General features: G+C 45.2%; 1 long non-coding RNA gene across 1 annotated transcript; it reads right to left on the reverse strand.

Moving 5' to 3' along the window:
• Window positions 1–1,956: 1,956 nt before the first annotated feature.
• LOC146549608 (uncharacterized) lies at window positions 1,957–10,955 on the reverse strand. Its single transcript, XR_014890429.1, has 3 exons — window positions 10,817–10,955; window positions 7,923–8,053; window positions 1,957–2,500 (listed from the first exon to the last, which is right to left on the reverse strand). It is a non-coding gene; the product is annotated as an uncharacterized LOC146549608 (long non-coding RNA).
• Window positions 10,956–11,820: the final 865 nt, after the last annotated feature.

Here is an 11,820-nt window from a genome sequence, read left to right on the forward strand (position 1 = left end):
ATGGTTTGGCAGCAGATTTATTTTTCAGTATGACAGTGATCCCAAACAGACTGTCAATGAAGCATACCTGGATATAAAAACACACAATGGAGCACTATAAGTCATGGACTGGCCTCCCCAGAGCCTGAATCTCAGCATTAGTGTGGGATCATCTTGATCATCTTAATAGAGAATGGAAGAAAAGGCAGCCAACATCCAAAGAGCTTTGATTGTCTAAGAAGCCTCGAACTATTCCTTGACTCTTTAAATAAATTATGAGCAAGCTTGCCTAAGAGAGTTCAGGTAGTGTTGAAGGTGGTCATACCAAATATTGACTTTCAAGCTTGTTAGATTTGTACAATCTCCGATTTTGCCTTGTATACTGTATTTCCTTTTATATTTGCACATATCAATAAATCACCTCACATATTTCCACATTTCCAAGAAATATATAAAGAAATAAATGGTGGCTTGAGACTTTTGCACAGTACTGTAAATAATAAATAAATTAGCCGGCATTTTGCTGGTTGTCTGATATGCACCACTACCTGAATGAGTGATGAAATACATGTCACTGGAGTAGAGTTCCACCGGGAGGAGGCCCCGGGGCAGACCCAGGACACGCTGGAGAGATTATATCTCTCGGCTGGCCTGGGAACGCCTTGGTATTCCCCCGGACAAGCTGGAGGAGGTGGCTGGGGAGAGGGAGGTCTGGGCCTCTTTGCTTAGGCTGCTGCCCCCGCGACCCGACCCCGGACAAAGCGGATGACGATGGATGGATGGATGGAGTAGAGTTCAGTAGCAGTGCAGTGTTAGAACAGTCATAAACCTTGAGATTCCCCTGCATAACCCTTCCCATTTTCATTTTTAAGGGTTCTTTAATTCTCTTAAGGATATTACTGACTGGAGTGAGATAGTCCAAGGATCACATTCCAGCCCTCAGGCCATATTTAGATGATATAGCTGCATATTCTCATGTGAGTGTAATAAGTACATTAATGGGATGAAATAGAAAACTGTTTTTATCCAAGGTCTAAAACTAAGACATGAACTAGAGTGGTGCAGCAAATACTGTGTGTAGATGTGCGAGTGAACCGAAACTGTAATTGTTTGATATTAGTGTGTGGTGGAGGTGTGGTCCCGGGCTCGGCTGCAGGGGTGGAGTGGTGCAGTGGGCTCAACGGGGCGGTGCTGGGGAGGCAGGTGAGAACACAGCTGGTGGCGTTTGGACTGATAACAGTCTTCTTTCCGTTTTTTTAGTGAGGCGGGAGAGGTGTGCTTAAAAAAAGCTGAGACCGGCACTGCATCAAACTGTGTGTGTGTGGAGTGCATTCTACGTAGTTCTTTTCTGAATTGACTGAAAATGCCCAATTATGGCTATAGCATCCTGAAAGCGGGGCTTAATTTTAGAGGTGTTTTATATACTTCTTTCCATCAACCACACTTGTGCCAGCTATTCATGCAGATGTCTGAAAAAAGTATGCTATGTATTTTGTGCATAGTTTTCAAGTAGATCATGCATCTCTTGAAACGGGGAAACGAGATGAATGCAGCATAATGATGGATGCAGATTAATAAGAAGGAGGTAAAACTGATGTGCCATATATTCATCACATTTTATAATGTTAAGTTTCACATGTGTTGGGGCTTATGTGATTCAGTCAGTGTGCACTAAAGTTCAAGAGCGCTGGCACCACAGTAAGCCCTTTCCTTGGGCTTATCACACAAAACCATAAATGTCCAGATGTCCAGTCATAAATTAAGTTTATTTACATCACTGAAACTTTCAGATCGTGAGGCAGGGTACAACCTGGACAGGTCAAAAAGTCAAATATAAAGGCCCCAAAATAGAGCCCTGTGGGATCCCATTACTGTTTGATTCCTATTTAATATGGATGGAACTAGTGAGGAGTATTGGCAACTCTGACATTTTATTACAAATTATAATTGGGACAACAACAAAAAAACTAACAAATGTTCTCAGAAATATTTTGACGACTTTATTTAATTACCCTACTAAAACGACAGATAATTTATAGTCTCATTTTTTCCATATTTTTTGGAAGATTTACTCTCACAATGGCACTTCAACTGGGTTTTTTGTTGTATTTTTTCAGGTATTATAGTGTGTAATTTACAACACAGGCAATTTTACTTTCAGTCAAGTGAGAAGTAGTTTTTACAAAAAACAAACAAGTAACAACATGAACGAATGTAAGAGACTACAACAACAACCAAACTAGAACATTAGCTGACAAATACACGCAGAATGAGATGTGAGGGGTGATGGTGAGACCCTGGTGTTGGGAAGTAGCCGGTCCCTGGACTGTGGCGGCCTGATTCACAACACCAGCTGTCCCGCCCCACCGTGTCCGTGTCAGCAGATGGCGCTCTGATGGGTAAAGTTTTTTTTTCCAGTGGGAAACTGAGAGGCAGTTCCACCTCATTGCATCCTCCCTGGGTGCACAGAGTCAGCTATGCCTCTTCTTCTCTCTCCTAATCTTCGCTACATCTGTGGCAGCTGTGAAAAAAGAAAAAAAGGAAGAAGAAGATGCAAATTAGAATCCGAGGAAACCATCTGAGGCGAGCAGAGAGAGAGACGCCGAGACACGAGGGAACTTTCTCTGGGTTCCTCTTGTTGGGTTATCGTAAATCCAGACGTGAGCGAGATTCTGGGAGTCTCTGTCCCACCTCTCTACACCTGCCAGACATTAGACCACCCACAACCCCCGCTTTAGCTCTCCACAGCTCCGAAAACATCCTCTATGCAAATTTTATAATCACGCCACAGCGATGAAGTGCGTGTGTGTACGTACAGTGAAGAGGGGATATAAGCTTTTACTTAGCATATGAAATGAGTTGGGATTAGAGTGAGATAAAGAGCAGAGTGAAGAGCGGAGCGAGTATTACGAGCGGAGGGAGTGTTACGAGAGAGGTCACTCATAATTTTGCTTCTATGAAGCACTTTAAATCTTCCTGACTGCTCTCACAGGCTTTGGAACAGCACGCTGGGCTCGACTCAGTGATAAAGAACACCAGTGGTTTTATCCGTTATTGTGCACTTCAAATTAAAATGGTGGTGAATATCAGCATGATAAAAGAACATTAATGAGAGAGGAAGAATCACCTATCCACCCAGTCATCCCAAACCAGCGAGTCTGATTCCTCCAAAGTGTTAAACGTTTTCACTTTTCTAGCTGATGCTAATTTGTTCTGGAACAGACCCATTAAAGTAAGTCTGCAACTAGCTGTCATGTTTAATATAAATTAACCTTCCCATTATTTTCTTAATTAAACCATTAACAGTTTAGGAAACTGTGTAAACGTCACACAAATACCTACAATTAAGGTCAAAAATGAAGTGCTGTCTGGACTCCTCCCCCTTGATTAATAAACATCACTGTTTCACTCCTGGATCGCCCAGGCTGCTGCAGCTTATTTGATCTCTGCCTTAATTTGCTGACTTGGGAAAACTAACTTTTATATCCTGAATACTGTGCTCATAACAGCTTCCTGTGGGGGCTTATTTGGTGTAAAGCTGAGATGGAGAAGTAAAAGAAAAATAAAGCACTGCCTCTCATTCATCAGTTAAATGTTGCGACACATGGGAGGCTAAGCTAAAATCCAATTTCCTCAAGAGGGCAATAGGAAATATATGTACGCTTTCCTTCAAGTCTGCATCTTCAAATGACTATACTGACAGAGAAAGCGGTGTACGAGGAGTGTGTTCCCTTTGTGCGCGCTCTCTGCTTTCCTGTGTGTGTGTGTGTGTGTGTGTGTGTGTGTGTGTGTGTGTGTGTGTGTGCGCGCGCACAGCAGTTGTTCTTCGTCTCGCACTTGTTTCCTCGTGTGCTGCTGCTGTCCACTGAGAAATACCTCTCTGGAGGAAAAGTATGGGTTTATTTGTCATGAATAATTTGAGACATTACACAGTACAGTGGCCCCTTCTGCAGATAATTCAAGCATATACACATCAATGTAAAATAAAGAAAATGCCACAAACATCAAGCTTTAACTACATTTTATATTTTAACAGAAAACAGGAAGTGCATTCGTTTTTTTGCAGTTAGAAGCTGGATGCGAGATTTGCCGGGAAGGCTGCGATTAAAGCTGATTTATTAAAAACACTTCAAATGGTGCTTGGAGAATACATCCTGAGGAGTTGTAGACAACAACAAAAAACCAAACAAAACAGAATATTTCAGTATTGTACGTATTGTAAGTTGTTTAAGGGGAGTACGTCTACATTTAGACGTTCCCTTTGTCACATTTTCTCCATTTTGTCACCGAGCCATTAGATCGGAGGGCTCGGAAAGACGGGGATCTATTTCTTTGTCTTTCGCTGGACCGGTTTGAAGCTGACGGGAACGCGAGCAGCAGCTGAATTCCTTTAAATAGCCCTGCCTGCTTCATCATATGGTTGCTATGGCAGCCAGCCCCTCGTTTCAAGATAACGTCCACAAGCTAGGAGAGAGAGACCCCCCCTCCACTACCCCTCCTCCTCACTTCCCCACCTCCACCTGAGCACTATGGATCTACACAGCTGCTCGGCAGACAAAAAAAAAAAAAAAAAGCCATTTAACAGCATATACGAATAACGCTTTGTGTGCTCGCCGAGTGAGAAATAATCAATATTGGCGCTATACATGTGAGCGAGTTCTCAGAGGGCGATTCAGGAGAAGTGCTTATTGAAGAAAAGTGAGTGTTTAAGGCTTATAAGAGAGGGAGGAAAAAAAATTGTTAAGGAGGCAGAGAGAAAGAGTGTGATGCAAAAATGAGCAGATCAAAAGTGAAACAGATGAGTGAACAGCTGGTACAAGAAATGGGGTGATGCTGCGAGAAATGGAGGGTGAAAAAAGAGGCTGAATGATCTGTGACATTTGTGCGAGAACGCAGGAACCGAAAGATAAGGCGGCGTAATGGCAGATCTATTCAAACGTGTCTCTTTCTTCTCTTTCAACCGCCGCTTTCTCCATCTCTTCCTCTGATTTCTGCCGCTGCCGGCCCTCCTCCTTTGTCTGCTCCTGCCTCTTCAGTTTTTTGCTTTTTTTTTTATTACCTTGAGCTCGCAATTAGTCATATGTTTAGCTAAGGGTCAAACAGGATGTTGCACGTTGCAGGATTGTAGGCATTGCAACTGGAACTACGTGGATAGAGTGGACTTTGTCCTGAGTGTCTCCACTAAGCACACTCACAAAACTACTGCGAAGCTTAAACGTGTGAAATCAATTACAGAGACAGAGAGAATCTGCTGGTTTCACAAAGCCAGGTTTAAAGAGTGCTTCTTTATTTATATCAGGATCTGAGATCAACAGAAACAAAACTGTCAAACTAGCTTATTTTTGGTAATTAAGTAAGTATGTGGTGGGCTGCATTTAACATTTAGCCCTGCATTTAATTTTAGATGGGCCCTTTGTAAAAAAAAAAAAAGAAGCTTAGGAATAACATTAACTGAAATAAAACTGTGAGATTGATTGAAAAACCTCTTTTCAGGAGACGTGAGGCCTTAAATCTTAGGACTTAAAGGGCTTTGTTGTTCTTCGGCACCTAAAAATAATCAAAAATTTGCAAAACGTGCTCAGATGAATGAACATTAACCAAGCAGCTAAAGACAGACCTGATTTTTTGAAATCTAAAGAGCAGTGATATTTTGAACCTACCACAGCATAAATGATGACTACATCTAAAGCTTTGACAGAATGGTTTCAGCACACACGTGCTCAGATTTTCATGTAAAAGGAAGTCGAATTAGGAAAGGTTGGCTGTGAATAAAGTCTGCATGCAGAAAAAGAAAAACAGCGAGTCTCCAGAAGACGAGAGGAGAAGTCAAAAAGGAGTCGATAAAGAAGGCACCCTCAATTTCCTCTTAAAACACACAGGCGGGCTGATTGCATTTGAGAGAGTTGGGCGCGTCTCAGCATCTCCTAATGCGTCTGTAAATTGAGTTGGAAAATGACGATGTCTGTTGTCTTGGGAAGGAAGCCAGGGAGGCAAAAAGCTTTGCTGTGGAGAACATCCTCCCCTGTCTGCATTTTAGACCCACATTATTAACCGCAATACCCACTTCTGTCAAACTCTCCTCCTCTTTATTTATTTATTTTTTTTAGCAAATCATCACACGCTGGGGAAAACGAAGAAAAAAATGGTCACAATGATGATTTCTTTAGTTTCCCGTTTCCTTCCTCTTCCTCTTTAAATCAGATGATAACTGTCTGCGTTAATGGAGCCGAGCGGTCCGCTGTATGGCGGCACATCTTATATATTATCTCTAGAAAGGTACTGACAGGCTGCGAGGTGTTATTGCGAGTATAAATAGACGTGACTCTGTGTTTTGTGTGTCTGTTATTAAGGAGCTGTGGTGGTCAGCTCTGAGAGCAGCAGCGATAAAGATGCTGGCTGAGCATTTGCCAAGCATCCATTTCCTTTTTACTCAGGTCTGAAAGGCCGTCTGCCAAACACAGGTACACACACACACACACTCATGTCCTCATATTACCTTTTAGTCCAAAGTGAGCATCCATATAATTCCATTCAAACAGTTTAAGAAAACAAGATTATGTCTTTACTTCGGCCTCTTTAACTTTACCTCTTGTATGGCCCGATTTTTAAATTGTCCTTAGGTTAGCACCGAAAACCAGAAGCTCTTTTAAGTGAGTCTCTACTTGTACTGCTCTGTAACAGCACGTATAATTATCAGATATTATGACGGATAAAATATCGCAGGATGTGCGTTTGTCTCATTTAGAAAACAACACGATGCGTTTACGGTTATCTGGTCCCCATTAAGAGTAGAAGGTAATTTCAGAGATCATATTCGACGTTTTCTTAAATTCTTCTATTTTTTTTTTTTTTAAAGCCAAGCTGCCTTTTTTTTCTCCCCTGGAGCCTCTATTGTATTTATAGGCATTAAGCTAATGGCTCCTTTGTATTGATATTACAGTAGTTGGCAGCGAGAGCGTAGAGGAGACAATTATACACTCAATCAATAGCAGATAGCAGAGGTATCTCACGTTCACACGCATACTCTCTTTATGTCACACACACCTATACATACACATCCACAGACACACCCCATCAGCAGGCCCGTCTCATGTGAACGTACGGCGGCGCGTTACTCGTCTCCGTCTTTCCTCGCCGCTATTCGACAGGACGTTGTGTCCATGCCATCGCTTGACAAATGCACTGGAAGCGGCGGCAGAGATCTATATGTGTACGCCCGACCTTTGGCGTGCGCACGCGCACACACGCCGTCGCTCTCTCTTACACATGAGCACACAAGCCGCACACCCACACAGTCGCGATAAGGCCCGAGCGCTGGTAGTCATTTAGTTCAGCTTTGTCTTTTTAGAGCGTCTCCCTGATGAACTGCAGAAAAGGCGAGCACTTGCAGTATTTGAATTATTAGCAAAACGGCACAGCTTTAGCTTAATCCAGTGATGCTTATAATCTGTGTGTGTGTGTGTGTGTGTGTGTGTGTGTAGGCTAATAAGAGCAGAAAAAAGTGGGTATGTAAATGAAAGAATGCTGCTTATCTCTGTACAAAAGCGTGTGCGACTACATGTGTGCGTGTGTACTTAAGCAGGCAGCCACCTCTGGAAGCTGCTCTTTCTTAGATAATGTATCGAGCTGCTGTCAGAAGAGAACTGATGAGGAAAATGAACTCTGTGCTCTTTGTGTAAACGCATGAAGAGATCCGAGGATGTCAACAAACAAAATGGCCGTCAGTAAACCCCCACCCCCCTTAAGATGACAAGGATACGCCGCTTTTCGTCGCTCGGATTGTGACTGCGAGAAGCAGCCTTGTTTTATTAGCGGCTCTTTGTTCATTCACCCGCTTCGGCTTTTCCTCCATATTATCTGATTGTCTGGCCTTTGGGTTTAAGTGCAGATCTATAGGTTTACGATATGATTTTGGCACGGAGGCGTGCCAATGGAGCACTAACCCTGATGACTCCTGCGAGTTGCCAGTTCTGCGCAGGGCTGGGCTGGCTGTTTGGGCGGATGGATGGGTGGGTGGGTAGCTGGACGTGGTGCTGGCCGTGCATTTGGGTCCTGGACTGGCCAAGGCAGAGAGCTGTAAAGAAACAACAAAGTCAGCTTTTCGGCAGAACACATTCAGCACCTTAATGGCGATCTTGTGATAACGCAGACGTTTTGAAGATGGCCGCCGTGAAGCCGAAAGCCAAAAAAATAAAAATAAAAAAACGGAGATGTTGAGTCTTCTTCTCAAAGCTAAACGTCTGCGCTTTTTTACCGAAGCCAGGAAACATAATCATCAACTGTTACAGTAAGATGGTTTGACATAATGGCTCCTACAGTCTAGGTATACTGAGGTGGGTAATTATGGATTAGCAGAGCTCTCCGGCGAGCGGAGACTTCCCCTGACACAAAGCAAACGAAAAAAAAAAAAAAAAGCAAACGCAGGATTACTCTCATATAGACTTATCGCACACACACACACATTTATATACAATCAGGCATACAGACAGACAAATACACACACGCAGCTATACACGCCTCAAACCTACACACTCTTGTCGGCCATCACAGACGACATGCCGGCTCGGCAGCCATTTTGCAGGACTGTTCTGGAATCTTCAATTAGGGTAATTGTTGCTTACGCCGTCATTTTGCAGCGTTCCAGCCGTCACACGAACAAACCGCGCTGTGCCACTTACCTCATATTATCCAAAATATATAAGAGGACGCCTTAATTGTGGGTCTTTGACGTCTTTTTTGAAGTGTGTCTCTGCGTGGGGGGCCTCTCAGTGGAAACCCACGACACGTATGACGGCCGGCGTGTCAGTTGAGTGTGCAGCCGTGTGTGAACTCCACATGGCGTGGATGTATGTACGCTGCATGGCTCGCTGTAAACGTACATTACGGTGTTGGGTGTGTGTGTGTGTGTGTGTGTGTGTGTGGGGAGGGGGCACGCCCTACAGCTTGTCAGTGCTCACATATGGAGGATGAGGAGGAGGAGGAGGGGGAATGAGTGTGTGCATATGAGCTCGGAGAAAAGAGGAAATGGAAGAGTGAGAAATGGAATAAATTGAAAGGAGGGAGAGAGAAGAAAAGGACACTGAAAGAGAAACGTACAGCTCGTTCTTGTCACCACCATTTTCCCTCGCAGACTGTGCAGTTTGGACACCGAAAGCTTCATTTTTTGGGGAGGATATGGATGACTCAGATCTTACGATGTATAGAATAGCACTGAGTGACAGCCCACACCTGTCATGCAATTAATAAACCTCCATCTGTTTGACTTCGATGCATCGTTCCTTGTGTTCAGAATATGGGTCCCGTGCACTTGTGTGTCACGGGTCTGAGCCCGGTTCTTCCACCCTCGTAGACCCTTAACTTTCTTGTCTCACCCACACTGCGCGATCCACCACAAACCTGATGTGGGAAAAAGATGGAATAGTCTCTTCTTACGTAAGAGATATTTTTGTCCAAAGTAAACGGGTCCTTCTGAATGCAAAAACCTTCATTAATTCAAGCGTCCAACTGTCTGATACAGCATTCCCCCCCTTTTTAAAATAAAAGCCCATAAAATGCTAATCAAGAGGACTATAAACTTCCCCAGACTGCACTCCCTCTACAAAGATCTGCAGTCACATGGGCAGAATTTAACAAAGGCCACCTAAGGATATGAGAACATCTATTACAGTAGCTGACACAAAGAGAGGATTGATAATTTAGTGTCATATGGACGGGGTTGAACCAGTTCACAGCCTTGTTAGAGGGAGGCTCTGCTGCTGGTGCCGCTGCTGCTGCAAGACGGCGGAGGGTTAGGGTGGGATGACGACCGGCTGTCAAATGGGACGGGTTGAACGAGGGTGTCAGAGAGGACCACGCGCACAGCGGCGCAATGCAACTCACACGTGTGATCTTCGGGAGACGAACAACACCATACTCATACGTGGCGCTCACGCGTTACAGTTTGCAGGCGTTTATGGAGCGTATACCATTCAATGTACGGACCCAACCCCCATCACCCCCACCCACACATCCACCCACGACACGAGACTGCACATATGATCCAACGCCCCTTTGTCTGGGATCATCGGTCAGTAACGGATTGGCACATTTATGTTCCTCATCTCTCTCTCTGTTCTATTTTTTCCCTGCCTGCTCGAACTCTGTCACATGCATGCATGTAGTCATGTGAACGGCTGATAACCCACTGCCCCCCCCCCCCCCCCCCAGCCCGGACACACAGATTTTAACCCCGTTCTGTACGTCTATTACACATTACAGTAGTGTCATGACCGCCAACCACCCTCCCTCCCCCTTCCTCTCAGCCTCCGTGTCCTCAGAGCGCACCCCCACCCCCACCGACCGGCTGATCATCTGCTGTGACCGTGTCCTCCTATCACCGTGAGTCAGGAGTGTTCGACGAGGATGGGGTGGGAGGTGGTGGTGGTGGGCATCCTATTTGACTTCTTTTTTTTTGGGGCTTTTTCTGATCACATATGATTGCTGACAGGGAGAACTTTCCCACCCATTGGCGGAGGTGTGAGCAGTGGTGCTACAGCGCCAGACAGAGGGGACCCTTTGTCTCCCACCACCACAGGGAGGGATGGCGTACGTACGCACACACACATATACGCATATACTGTACATTCTGGCATGGCTACAAACACACACAAATCCACACACTCCACTCAGCTCCACTATTGTGTTAACAGCATCCCAAAAAGTGACACATGCCAGAGCACATCAGCAGCTGAACACCTGTGCATGTAACTCTGCCAATTCAACACGTTCCTGCATGTGCAGTCACTTCATGTGTACAGCATGTGTATCAAAGTGTGTGTGTGTGTGTCCTCAGACTCACCTGGAGGCACCCCCGGAGTTGGTTGTCGTGGTAATGCAGCTTCAACTGGGGTTGCAGATCTGTGACACCTGATGTCCCTCCTCCTCCTCCCTTTCACTCTCTCTCTCTCGCTGCTGTACCATGGGATCAGCAGCTACACCCTAGCACTGACAGAAGAGGGGGAGACAGAGAGGAGGGGGTTCTTATCGAGCCACTGGTGGATCGTACCACCAGCCGCACCGAGCCAAGGGGACGTAAGGGGCCAGAGCTGACAGGGAGGGCCCGGCCGACTGCCTCCAAACCTCCCTGCTGTCTGCTCCGAGATGGTCTCTCCCCGCTCTGATTGGACGACGTGCTTCCTCCTTCATCAAAATGTAAAATTCCAAGACAGAGAGAGTAGTGCATCGTTTGTGTGTGTGTCTGTGTGTGTGTGAGAAAGAGAAAAAGAGAGAGTGTGCATGTGAGAGAGAGACAGACAATGCAAGAGAAAAGAAGATGTGCATTTGAGAAATACTTGTCATGCAGACTAGTATGACTGTGGGCATGAATTTAAGTGTGTGAGTGTGTGTGTTGATTCGAATGTGTGTGTGCGAGTGTTTGCGCCTTTGCGTCAGGGAGACAATATACAGGATGCCATTGTCTGTGTGGGCGTGTGATAGAGGAAGAGGTAGTCGAGGGAGAGAGACACAAGACAAAGAGAGTGAGGGATAGGAAGACATCGTGAGTGTGAGTGTTTCAGTGTGTGTGTGTGTGTGAGAGATGGAGAGGGAGAAAAAGAAAGCAGTGTGTACGGCCTGAGAGATGTCATCATTAGTCTCTCTGCAGTGGTTGGTGTTGAGCTGCAAAGAGCTTGTCAGTCAGTTTCTGTCACAACATGTCACTGAGTGGACGCGTGTACACACACACACTTTCCCAGAGGGAGATCATGTCAAGATGGGGGCCAGGCTGCTCTGACAAGCACATCCAAAACCTCCCCGGTAACCTTTCACCCCCCCACTCCTCTGCCACACGCAGGATCAATCCCC

Source organism: Mchenga conophoros, linkage group LG22 (genome assembly GCF_057382185.1).
Source record: "Mchenga conophoros isolate Kocher_MC1m ecotype Shallow Benthic linkage group LG22, M_conophoros_male_GT1.1, whole genome shotgun sequence".
In the NCBI taxonomy this organism is placed as follows: Eukaryota; Metazoa; Chordata; class Actinopteri; order Cichliformes; family Cichlidae; genus Mchenga; species Mchenga conophoros.